This window comes from Meles meles, chromosome 12 (genome assembly GCF_922984935.1).
Source record: "Meles meles chromosome 12, mMelMel3.1 paternal haplotype, whole genome shotgun sequence".
Taxonomy (NCBI): Eukaryota; Metazoa; Chordata; class Mammalia; order Carnivora; family Mustelidae; genus Meles; species Meles meles.
The window spans coordinates 4,494,191-4,507,638 of NC_060077.1; positions in this window are offsets into that span (position 1 = coordinate 4,494,191).

Here is a 13,448-nt window from a genome sequence, read left to right on the forward strand (position 1 = left end):
TGAAACACATGCCCACCCCCTAGATATGAAGAGGATGAATCTCATCTGCCTTTGGGCTTTCACCCAGCATCCTGGATTTTCTGCTCGACCAGCTTGCTGCCCGCAGTCAAGGAGAAGTTCTTCAAAATGCAAACAGAGTGCTGTGTGTTAAGAGACAAGTACATACCCGGCCATGAAAACAAACAAATAAATAAATAAGAACACAAAACGCCAACAAATATCCACTTTATTTTGCATTGTGCTTCTTGTAAGCAGAGCTGTGTAAACACTCTGAGTACCTATTAGATGTTGTCTTAAATGCATACTTTTGGAAGAAATTCCGCCAGGACAGACGCATCTGAATTAAACAGACAGAGACGACAGGCTGTGCCATCTGCAATCCTCCACTTCTTCTCTTGGCCCAATTTGAGAACAAACACATACACACCGAACCACAAGAGAACTACTGATTTAGAACAAATTAAATAAAGCAACATGTAGGATGTCAAGACTGAGCATTCCAAGACAGGACCCACACACCTACTCTGAGTGTGGAAGCCAGAACTGGCCCGTGTGCTCAGCCCCTGAGTACCCCCAGATCAGAAGCAGGACTGGGACACCTTCCATTTGTCAAGTAAAGTCTAACACAATGGTTTTTATCCAGGGCTGACTTGGCTCCCTAGGGAACCCTTGGGGATGACTGGAGGCAATTCTGGTTGTCACAGGTGGGGCAGGGGTGGGGGGCATGCTAGAGGCATCCAGTGGATGGTGAGGAGGGATGCTGCTTGACATCCTACACAACACAGTACATCTCCCACTCCCCCAAACCACAAAGAATTATGTGGCTTAAAATATCAGTAGTGCCGAGGTCAAGAAACCCTCATTTAATGGCAATAGTATTGCCAGATAGAGCAGGTGTCGTAACAACATCCCTGGGTCTTAGAATAGTCTTGAATGACAACAAAGCCCTACTATTTTTTAAAGATTTAAAAAAAATATTTTATGTATTTAATTGACAGAGAGAGTTCACAAATAGGCAGAAGCCAGGCAGAGAGAGAGAGAGAGAGAGAGAGAGAGGGAAGGAGGCTCCCCACTGAGCAGAGAGCCCAATGTGGGGCTTGATCCCAGGACCCTGAGATCTCGACCTGAGCCGAAGGCAGAGTCTTAACCCACTGAGCCACCCAGGTGGCCCTAAAGCCCTACTATTTAACATAGCATCTTACCGTGGCTTGAAAACCTTACTCCTCACCAGCCATCCTACTCCTCGTTATTTACCCCAGAGAAAAGAAAACATGTCTCCGCACACAGCAGCACACGAGAATGTTCGGCAGCAGTGGTATCTGAGATATCGCCGCTGCACGGAAGCAATTCAAACTCTATCAACTAGCAAACAGATAAACAAAATGTGTGCTAGCCACGCTACTTAGCAATCAAAAGGAAGTGATGATGAACCCCAAAACCTTATGCTCACTGAAAAAAGCCAAACACAAGAAAACCACCAATTGCATGATTCCATTTACAGGAAACGCCCAGAAAGGGCAACTTAAAAAGACAGAGATTAGTGGTTGCTTGGGGCTGGGGTGGAAGAGATTGGGGATTAATTGTAAATGGGCACGAGAGAGTTTATTGAAGGGGTGAAAATGTTCCCAAACTGGGTCATAGTGCTGGTTGTGCATTTCAAGAAACTCACCAGAGGGGCGCTTGGGTAGCTCAGTGGGTTAAAGCCTCTGCCTTCTGGCTCAGGTCATGATCCCAGGGTCCTGGGATCGAGCCCCGCATCGGGCTCTCTGCTCAGCGGGGAGCCTGCTTCCCCCTCTCTTCTCTGTCTGCTTCTCTGCCTACTTGTGATCTCTGTGTGTCAAATAAATAAATAAAATCTTAAAAAAAAAAAAAAAGAAACTCACCAGAAAGTACTCAGAACGGATGAATTTTATGATCTGTGATTCATACCTCAATAAGACCTTGCTGTTCACAGGTCCGGGCCCTGGACCTTGACTTTCCCCCTTGAGCTGTAACAGGAAACCGTATTTACATCACTTTAATTTACATCCTATAACCGTATTACACCCTAATGCCTTCCTATCAGCTTTCCAGCCCACAGGCTCAGTGCTACCTCAGGCATTCGAACCACAGGTCAAGCTGGCGGCAATGACGTCTTAGGTTTTCACACCCAGTCCGGCACGCTTATCAAACCTCAAAACGTGTTTGAGGTTTCTGAACAGAATCGAAGAGGTTCTGACAAAATTTGCAGTAAAAACACAATGGCAGGAGACAAGCAGTTTTAGGGAGCTCATTTTCTGTAAGAGAACACAGTTCTAAACTGACCCGACTGGTTTATAATCTGTTGTAGGACTCTTCCCCCCCCACCCCCCAAAGTCCAAAGGTCCCTGGGCCAGATTCTGCTGAAGAAGGTAAGATAATAACTCTCCACTCCATGGTCTGAGGTGCAGGTAACTTTAAAAAAGTATTTTTTTGCTGAGAACTGGAATAATGCATGCTCATTACTGAGAACACCAAACATGACCAAAATGTGTGTGACCCAGATGCAGCAAGTCTCCGCAGAGAACCACAGCTCTTACCTTGCATCTGCTCCAGGGTCCCATTCAGCGCTTAAGTGCAGTCCTAGGAAACAGGGTCCAGTCGGTGACACGTCACTCAGTGATACAGCTTGGCTGGAGATGTTTTGAGAAGGTGGGGGAAGAAGGGTTACCTCGCCTACCACATGGCAACGCTTTCTCGCAGTCATCCCTGCAAACACCTTTGTTCCTCTCTAAATGTCAGCCTCCCTTCTCCCTTCCTCTTCCTCCTTGCCTGTCTTTCTTCCCTCTCACAACCTGAATTCCCCCTCGATTTTTATTTTATTTTTTATTTTTTTAAAAGATTTTATTTACTTATTTGACAGAGATCACAAGTAGGCAGAGAGGCAGGAGTTGGGGGCGGGGGGGGGGGAAGCAAGGCTCCCTGCCGAGCAGAGAGCCCGGCTCAGGGCTCAATCCCAGGACCCTGAGATCATGACCTGAGCTGAAGGCAGAGGCTTAACCCACTGAGCCACCCAGGTTCCACCCCGCCCGATTTTTAGAACAAACTCACTTCTGACTCTCAACTTGCCTATCCCACTCAAAAAGGCGGAAAAGCTCAGTGGATGGCTCGCCTGACTCTGATTCCATTTTGAAGGAAGCCGCTCAGCACCCATCAGTTATTGGGATTAGTGGTTGGGAGTGGGCCTGGAACTGGCACTCTCAGGCTTGGAAGAACGGACGGTGTGTATCTCTTCTCAGTTCTGCAGTCAGCGAAATCATGTTGGTAGCTTGAGATGGGCTACAGTTGGAGTGTTTACATCATGGAAATTGGCAAACACTAGAAATCAGGGTCCCCACCACCCCCAAAGAGCTAGTTCTTAAACATTTACCAGCACACAACAGCATCCACCCTGCAACACCCGTACGAAAGTTTTACCAAACAAAAATAGGTTTTTCTTCTGCAGAAGGCAGTGCCAGGGGCTGGGGTGGGGGTGGAAGATAATTTCTGACGCCAAGAAAATAAGAGCTTTTCTCCAAATTGTTACATATATAATGTATACAGAAAGTGTAACTCTCATTCCATTTTTTTTTAAAGATGTATTTATTTATTTTGAGAGAGAGAGCAGGAGCGGGAGGGGCAGAGGGAGAGGGAGAGAGAATTCCAAGCAGACTCCGTACTGATCAGGGAGCCTGACATGGGGGTTCGATCGCACGACCCTGAGGTCGTGACCTGAGCTGAAACCAAGAGTCAGATGCTTAACTGACTCATTTCTTTATCCTCTCACAGCTTGCATTGCTCCCAAGATAATCACCATTTATTTTTTCTTTTTTTATTATTATTTTTTAAGATTTTATTTATTTATTTGACAGAGAGAGAGAGCACAAGTAGGCAGAGAGGCAGGCAGAGAGAGGGGAAGTAGACTCCCCGCTGAGCAGAGAGCCCGATGCGGGGCTCGATCCCAGGACCCTGGGATCATGACCTGAGCTGAAGGCAGAGGCTTAACCCACTGAGCCACCCAGGTGCCCCAATAATCACCATTTAGTTGAATATATATTTCCCTCATTTTCTCCAAATATACATGAACAGATATTCATGCTATTTGTATGAGATTATACGACTCATCTCATTTTTTTTTAAAGATTTTATTTATTTATTTGACAGACAGAGATCACAAGTAGGCAGAAAGGCAGGCAGAGAGAGAGGGGGAATCAGGCTTCCTGCCGACCAGAGAGCCCGATGTGAGGCTCAATCCCAGGACCCTCCGATCATGACCTGAGCTGAAAGCAGAGGCTTTAATCCACTGAGACACCCAGGTGCCCCATGACTCATCTCATTTATATCATACTTTTTTCTTAATCTAACAAGGCATCTCCGATATTTTCCTTCCTGCACACAAAGTCATTGTTAAAAAAGGGATACATAGTATTTGTGTGGTTCTGCTGTACTTAATTCAACCAAGCCCTTATGAATGGCCATCTGTCTTTTTCAGTTATTATTACTATTTTCTGCTAGGTAAAGTTTTTTGTTTTTTGTTTTTTTCCCCCTGTAAGCTCCCAGAGGAAGAATTGTGGAGACAAAGGGTAGAAAATATTTGCCATTTTTATAGATACTTCCAAATTGCCCTCTGAAAAAGTTTCTGTTGATTTAGGTTTCCACTAACAGTATATGATAGAGGGGCACCTGGGTAGCTCAGTGGATTAAGTCTCTGCCTTCAGCTCAGGTCATGGTCCCAGGGTCCTGGGATCGAACCCCGCATCGGGCTCTCTGCTCAGTGGGGAGCCTTCTTCCCCCCCACCACCTGCCTCTCTGCCCACTTGTCATCTCTGCCTGACAAATAAATAATAAATAAAATCTTTAAAAAATAAATCTTTATAAAATCTTAAAAAAATCTTTTAAAAAACAGTGTATGATAGAGTTTTTGGGAAAAAAAAGATTTTTCAAATAAAATTTAATGCTCTGATTGTTGTTGGCAGCCACAGCTGGGGCTGAACAGCGATGATCTGATTGATTTCCTCATGAGCCTTCTGCTCCCTTTACCTGGTTCTTTTATTCATTTCATTGTAGCCACTGGAAATGCCTGTCCCATGTAAATACATGCCACCCATTCTTCCAGATTCATTACAAATCCCCTCTCTAGCTCAGTGGCTCTCGGTGGGGGACAGTTGGCAATATCTGGAGACATTTTTGCTGGCCACACTGGAGATGGAGGGTGCTGCTGGTGCCTAGTGGGTAGAGGCCAGAGCCATTGCTAAGATGGTGAGAGCAATCCCCTCACAGTACAGAATTATTCAGCTCCAAATGTCAAAAGTACCATGATTGAGAAATTCTACGATCACCAGTTTAGTTTCTCCATTCTCTGAACACTTTTTGCTTACTGTCCTTCGGTTTGGGCACGTCGTAGATTGTTTTCCTTTATTGATTACCCTCTGTATCAGTTCCTTTGTTTGGAAGTGGCAGAACTTTTGATTTGAATTAATTTAAATAGTAAAAGGAACTTATTGGCTTACATAACTGAAATGTTCTGAGGTTATGCTAATTTCAAGTGATGCTTAATCCGGTGACTCAAATGATGTCACCAAGAATCCAGTTTTGTTTTTTTTTTTTTCCTTCCCAGTTTATTTCCACTTCTTTTCCTTGGATGTGGTCAGTGTCATCCTAAGCTTTCTGCCATGAGTACAGATCTAGTTTTTCATCTTCATACCCTACCGCCCCAGGGAGCACGCACGCGGCCCTTGAGAAACGTGGCTCATCTGAATCGAGATGTGCTCCACGAGTAGATTCTATGAAAAAAGTCAAATATCTATTAATACTTTTTTTAAAAAGATTTTATTTATTTATTTGACAGATAGAGATCACAACTAGGCAGAGAGGCAGGCAGAGAGAGAGAGAGAGGAGGAAGCAGGCTCCCAGCTAAGCAGAGAGCCCGATGCGGGGCTCGATCCCAGGATCCTGGGATCATGACCTGAGCGAAAGGCAGAGGCTTTCACCCACTGAGCCACCCAGGCGCACCTATTAATACTTTTAAAACTGATTACATACTGAAGTGATAATATTTTAGGTACGTTGTGTGACATAGAATATATTATTAATACTAGTTTCATTTTTTTCTTTTTGCTCTCTCAAATGTGACTACTAGAAAATTGAAAGTAGCAAATAAAGACGCCTGACTGGTTCAATTGGTGAAGGGTCTGCCTTGGGCTCGGGTCATGATCCTGGGGTCCTGGGATCCAGTTCCCTGGATCCTGCCCTGCAGGGAGTCTGTTCTCCCTCTACTCCTCCCCCCTGCTCATGATCTTTTTTTATCTCATGCTCCTTTCTCTTTCAAATAAATAAAATCTTTTTTAAAAAAGAAAATCACATATAAAGCTCACATGATATTTCTCTTGGCTAGCACCGGTGGAGAGGAGGAGACTCCCCTGAAGATTTCCTCAAAAGGGGATTTTCTTTTTTTTTTTTAAAAGATTTTATTTATTTTATTTGACAGAGAGAGAGAGATCACAAGCAGGCAGAGAGGCAGGCAGAGAGAGGAGGAAGCAGGCTCCCCGCTGAGCAGAGAGCCCGCTGTGGGACTCTATGCCAGGACCTGAGATCATGAACTGAGCTGAAGGCAGAGGCTTAACCCACTGAGCCACCCAGGGGCCCTCAAAAGGGGATTTTCTTTTCCAGATGCCCCAGTAAACTTCTTACCTTTCATTGGCTTGGGTGGGTGGGGTGGCTTGGGTGGGTGGGGTTGCGGCCCCATTTGTCAACCAATCACTCACTGCAGGGGAAAAGCATGGGGTAAACCGATTGGCTGACGTCAGGTAGAGGCCAGTCTCTGGGGGAGGGGTTCCACTAATCCCACCTGAGGTTTCCGGTTGAGAAGATGTAGGGAGAGGAGGCTCTTACAAAGGATACTTGGGATTCTGTTTCCAGAAGGTAGGATAGGAAACGGTTACTCTCAAATCCTGCATGCTCATTATTTAAAAGTTCACACAAGGCGGGCAAAAGGACTAAGCCCTTTAGGTTTATGGTCCTTTTACCCTCTTTTGGGTAAGACCGTGGAGCAGTTTCCACCTGGGTTGTAAACATCTCGAGATCATGCCTCATTGTTCTCCGCATCATCTCTTTATGGCTAACACTCGGCTTTGCTCCTCAGAAGCACGAGCAACTGAGCCGGTGCTAGTGCTGATGGTAGAGACCTCCTTGTACACACAGACAGGTGTGTCCCCGTGGGTGGTGGGGGAGGGGCTGGAGTGGGTGTCGGGGCAGTGTGCTCAGGGAGATCTGCCCTGTAGACTAACAGTGTGGATTCTCTGCATTCCGAGGGAAGGGAGATGGGAAAAGGAGAAAGAAGGAGCAAATAAGAAGATAAGAGAATTATCCAAGATTGCCTTCACTTGTGTGGTAAATGCTCTTCTTGAATTAAAGGATTCTTGGCGGAGGACTGTCCAACTGTCAATCACAGGGACAAAGTTCATCTTCATTTAAACCAAGTCATCAGCATGTATATATACCATAGTGATGTTGGCGGTCAGGTTAGACAACACGGAAGATAGACTCTAAGGGGACTCCCATGATCTGTGCCCCCTTGATGAAGTCTTAGAATATAAGTGAGGGGCGCCTGGGTGGCTCAGTGGGTTAAGCCTCTGCCTTTGGCTCAGGTCATGGTCTCAGGGTCCTGGGATCGAGCCCCACATGGGGCTTTGCTCAGCAGGGAGCCTTCTTCCTCCTCTCTCTCTGCCTGCTTCTCTGCCTACTTGGGATCTCTGTCAAATAAATAAAATCTTAAAAAAAAAAAAAAAGGGAGTATAACTGAGGTTTGTTTGGGTGAGGTCAGGAGCTGATGACCAAGAAAGAATTCTTGAGACACCTTCGGTGCAAAATGGTGGTTTATTAAAGCATGGGAAAAGCTGCTGCCCCGGGGCTGTGAGGAGTGGTCCATTATGTGCTTGCAAGTTGGGAGGGGGTCAGAGATGGCTTAAGTCTCTAAGGAATTTTGGAAGCAAGGTTTCCAGGACCTTAAGGGGCTAGCTATTTTTGGGAAAAAAGTTATTCATTACCAGTAATAAAACTTTTTGTGAGACCCTTTAGATGTGTATCAGTGGGCCATATTCTTGGGAATGGTTGTCAACACTATCTTGGAGGGTTTAGAGAGAAAGTTTCCAAAAACTGTTGAAGTAGACTTCAGGATCCTGGTTGGGGTAGGAGTCCGTCAGGCTAGGATTGCCCTTTGCCCTTAGCAAAGCCTTAAGGTGGAGAGTCTCTAGAGGAATGTCACTCTGCCTGTTTCAAGAACTTGTCAGTGGGTAAGGAAATTTAATAATTTTTCTTCTGCCTCTGTTTCCCACATCACCCTGATGTTCATGTCCTAGTGTGGTCCCCTCCCCCTAAGCATGGGTGGGACCTGTAACTTGCTTCTAACCAAGAGAAAGTGGCAGAAGTGATGGGCTGTCACGTCTGTGATTAAGTTACAGATTGTAAGATGGATCTTGCTGTAAGACTCTCCCTGGCTAGCTTTGAGGAAGCAAACTGCTGTCCTGTGAGCTGCTCTGAGGATGGGGCTTCAAGACAAGAAACTGAGGGTCACCTGTACCAGAGACCAGCAAGAAACTACCGCTACAGCATTCAAGGAACTGAGTGTGCCTGCAGCCACGGGAGCTGAAAGCAGACTCCTCCCCAGTCTAACCTTGAAATGTGACCAATACCCTGGCCAAACTTTTTTTTTTTTAAATTGACAGACAGAGATCACAAATAGGCATAGAGGCAGGCAGAGAGAGGGGGTGGGGAGGCAGGCTCCCTGCTGAGCAGAGAGCCCCCATGCGGGGCTCGATCCCAGGACCCTGGGATCATGACCTGAGCCACCAAGGCGCCCCCTGGCCAAACTTTGATTGCATCTTTGCAGAGGAGCTGTCTCTGGATCCAGAGAAACTGTGAGATAATAAGTGTGTATTGTTTTAAGCGGCTGGGTTTGTGGCAATGTTCCCCCCCCCCCCCCCCCCGCAGCATTAGATAACTAATACAGACCGAGCTGAGTGAGGTGCTCCATTTAATTTCCAGCAAGCATTCAGAAGCCATTCAGAAGGGTTGTTTGTGTTTTATTGAGTGGCAGTAAATAGTAAGAGACTCCAATGGCTTAGAAAAAAAAGTGCATCTCCATAAGTTACCATGGTGAGATGGTGAGATGACAATTTCTGTCATGGGCTGGCCGCCATGAATATTTCCGATAAATTTCAAATCTTAACGATTCCTTGTTCCTTGAACAATCTTAGCTCCAGGGAGTGCAAAACTGGTAGAGAATCTCAGAGGTAATGCCTTTGTGTTAGTGCTGGATATGGTTTTTATTTGGCAAAGGAAAGTGAGCTTGGAATTATGTTCCTGAAGTTGCAAAGCTTTTATTTTCAAAGTCTGCTTTTTAGACACCGCTCATGGGGAGCAGAGAGAAAACTAGCTCGAAAGAGTGATCATCTTCAAACCACATCACCACTTAATAAGAAATTGCAATGCTAAAAATACAACACCAAGCACACTGATTGAAAGAGAAATGTCTTAATGGTTGTGGAAAATCTTTAGGCCCAGAAAAATTGGTCACATTAAAGTGCTGTCTTGCTTTTGTCTGCAGTGAACACAAGTATGTTGATGCATCAGTCCGTGGTTCTTCCTTTTCAAGCATTTCATGCTAAGTAACAGAAACCCCGTGGGAGTTTACAAAAATCAGTTGATTCCCTGTTCTCTTCTTTCCTGCTCCCTGTGCACTGGAATCTCCTACTCAATGTTTACATCTTTCCCCTCTTAAATCCCTAGAATTTATTTTATTTTATAGGTGGGCCTTCTTTTTAGGCCATGAAACAATATTTTGGAGACATCTATGGTATAAGGAACCAAAGGAGTTTGACTCCTGATTGCCTTTATAATCGGGTGACTCTGGAGGACATAAAAAAGCTTCGTGGACCCCAGGTTTAAAAGAGAGAAGGAAAAATTGTGGTGCCCCTCTTCCATAAGAAGGGACTAAACTTCTTTGCTATCTGCAGCCTGGCTCAGACGTGTGCTCCAGGCTGTGAGGGGAGTGGGTGGGGAGTGGAGGTAGGGGAGGTCTGGCATTGTTCCCCACCCTCCCCATGGGGAGCCTTCCTTGGAGATGAAGGGATGGAGATTCCCTCCCAAATAGGGAGGAACCAGAGGCATCTCATTCCCTAGGGGGACCAGGTGGCCCTCTATTTGGGCAGCAAACTTGTTTTTTTTTTTTTTTTTTTTTAATTAAGATTTTGTTAAAGAGAGAGAGAACGGTGACCTGGGGGAGAAGGCAGAAGCAGACTCCCCACAGAGCAGGGATCCCGATGCGATGCGGGGCTCCATCCCAGGACCCTGGGACCATGACCTGAGCAGAAGCAGAGGATTAACTGGCTGAGCCACCTGGGGTCCCTGGCAGCAAACTTGTTGATGTGCTTTCTGAGCTTATACTTTTCTTTTTTTTTCTTGGCTGATCTCTTGCATTTCTTCTTGCCAAAGAATTTTATTTTTCTCTCTCTCTTTCTTTTCTTTCTTTCTTTTTTTTTTCAGGATTTTATTTATTTATTTGACAGACAGAGACACAGCGAGAGAGGGAACACAAGCAGGGGGAGTGGGAGAGGGAGAAGCAGGCTCCCCACTGAGCAGGGAGCCCGATGCCATGCGGGACTCTAGGATCATGATCTGAGCCAAAGGCAGACGCCTAAGGACTGAGCCACCCAGGTGCCCCTTTATTTTTTTATTTTTATTTTTTTAAAAGATTTTATTTATTTATTTGACAGGCAGAGATCACAAGTAGGCAGAGAGGCAGGCAGAGAGAGAGGAGGAAGCCGGCTCTCTGCTGAGCAGAGAGCCCGATGCGGGACTCGATCCCAGGACCCTGGGATCATGACCTGAGCCAGAAGGCAGAGGCTTTAACCCACTGAGCCACCCAGGTGCCCCTTTATTTTTGTTTCTTAAGTCTCTGCCACAACTCTCCCCAAAACCCTAAAGTTGTTTTGTTTTGTTTTTTTAATTGTATTTCTATTGGAGTTGCATTCCTTTCTTGCAGCTTTATTGAGGTATAATTTACATATAATAAATGCACCATTTTAGGAATACATTTAGATAAGTTGTGACAAATATATACACTATGTAACCTCCAGTGCAATCAAGATATAGAATGTTCTCATCAGCCTCCGGGAGGTCCGTCATGTCCTTTTGCAATTAATCCTCTTCTCCACCCCCAACCCCAGCTGCTTTCATTTTTCCCCTTTCTAGAAAGTTACATAAATGCAAGCCTACAGTGTGTACTCTTCTGTGTCTGGCTTCTTTCACTCAGCATAATGATCTTGAGATTTATCCTTGTTGCTGTGTAAATCAATAGTATATTCCTTCTTACTGTGGGGTGGAATTCCGTTATGTGGGTAGACCACCATTTATTTATCCTGCTTTTGATTTTAATGTTAATTTGGGAAGAAAAGGACTTCTTACAATGCTGATGCTTCCTACTTAGGAACAAGCCAAGCCTCTCCATTTTCTTACTCATGTCTTCTGTTTATGTCTGTAGTCAAGCTTTATAGGTTTTCTTTATGTGGCCTCTGCTCTTCTCCTGTTGAGTTTATTTCTAGGGACTTGATATTTTGCTATTACTGGAATAGAATCTTTTCTCCATCACATTAGTTCAATGGCTGCTGCTGGTATAATGGAAAGCTCTTGATTTCTCTGGGCATTCATCTTATTTTGGATTCTCTTTTGTAAGTGTTTTTGGTCCTAAGAATTTCCTAGTTGAGTCTCTTGGAGTTTTTAAGCCTACAGTCCTACCTGATGATAACATGATCTCCTTTTCTATGAGTGATACTTACTCCCTTTTCTTATTCTTGTGCCTTTTGAGCAAAGGGAGAAAAATGGGAAGGAGATAGCTGGTATGTGCAGGCACAGAGACAGAAAGAGGGGGCAAAGTAAAGCAGCCTCAACTCTCGCTGTTGGGTGGGGCAGGAATGAATGAAACAGACACCTTGGGACTTAGCTAAGGGTACGAGCTGAGGGAGGGCAGTTGGGAAAGTCCAACTAGGAGTCCATTTCTGATGTCAGAAAATAGCATAGGGAAAATTTCTAGTCATGGCTTCAAACATCAGAGAAGTTTTTTTTTTTTAAATTTTTCCTAACATAAAAATAATTGACATGTAATATTCAGTTAGCTTCAGGTGTAGTACAAGCTGCTTCAGCACTTATATACATTATGAAATGCTCACCACCATAAGTGTGTCACAATATTATTGACTAACTTCCCTGTCCTATTCTTGGTATCTCTGTGGATTATTTACTGTATAACCGGAAGTTTGTACCTTTTAATCCCCCTCATTCATTTTGTCCATTCAGAGGAGTTTAAAGATTTTATATTTAGGTCATTTCTACACCCAACGTAGGGCTTGAGCTCACAACCTTGAGATCAAGAGTCATGTGCTCTACTGACCAAGTCAGTTGGCACCCCCAATTCAAAGGAGTTTTCAAGGAAGAAGGGAGAGGGGAAAGAGCATGAAAGAAAAAAAAAAAAAACCACCCCCACAGACCACCCTCCTCACTCTGGCCTGTTCTGGGGGAGTATTAGATGTATTAGATGGGACTGTGGGAACTTGAGGAAACCGGAAAACTAGGGTTTGCTAGGTTTATCTTTGAAGGCTGCAAAAGGGAGGTTGGATAGAGAATGACTGAAGGAAGAGACTGGAAGAAAATCCAGTTACTTCTTTTTTGGAAAGCTTGTTCAACAAACCAGTTGCATTTCAAATATCATTGCATTTCTATTATTTCTATTTTAGGAAGGGGTACAATTAAGAGGACACTGGAAAAGGACTTGTCATTTGGGGTGAAAGCCTAGCTATATAGTCTTTGTGAAAACGTCGCTTTCTGAATCGGATTTGGATTTCACCTTTCGTGGCGCTACCAGATTGGCATCACCAGGAAAATAAAATACAATCAAGGATTCTGTATCAGCAAAGGCGTAAGTGAAAAGGGGGCTGTACCTGCAGTTACCCGATTGGACCACTAGATAGCGCCTCGGCTTCGTGAGGCAAAATGCAAAACAAGGCGAGGAGCTTTAGGTGCTGGAAAGATAAGGAAGCCACTCACTGAGTGAAGTAATTTTGCAGGCGGGAGCCTAAAGCCTATTGGAAGTGAAGTATAGGTGTTTATTAGGCAGTGTGCTATGAGCGTGACCTGGAGAAATGCCTGCATTTCATAGAAAAGATTCATTTGCTTAAGCAAAGAAAATGCAAATAAACAGGCACAATGAGACGATGCTTGATATCCGTTAACATGGCTATTATAGAAAAACAAGCACAGAAAATAACAAGCATTGGTGAAGATATGGAGAAATTGGAACCCCGGTGCCTCGCTAAAATGGCGTAAAATGGTGTAGTCCGGCAGGTTTGGCGTTCTTCGAAAAGTGAAATGTAGTATTACCTTGTGATGTTGCAATTTCA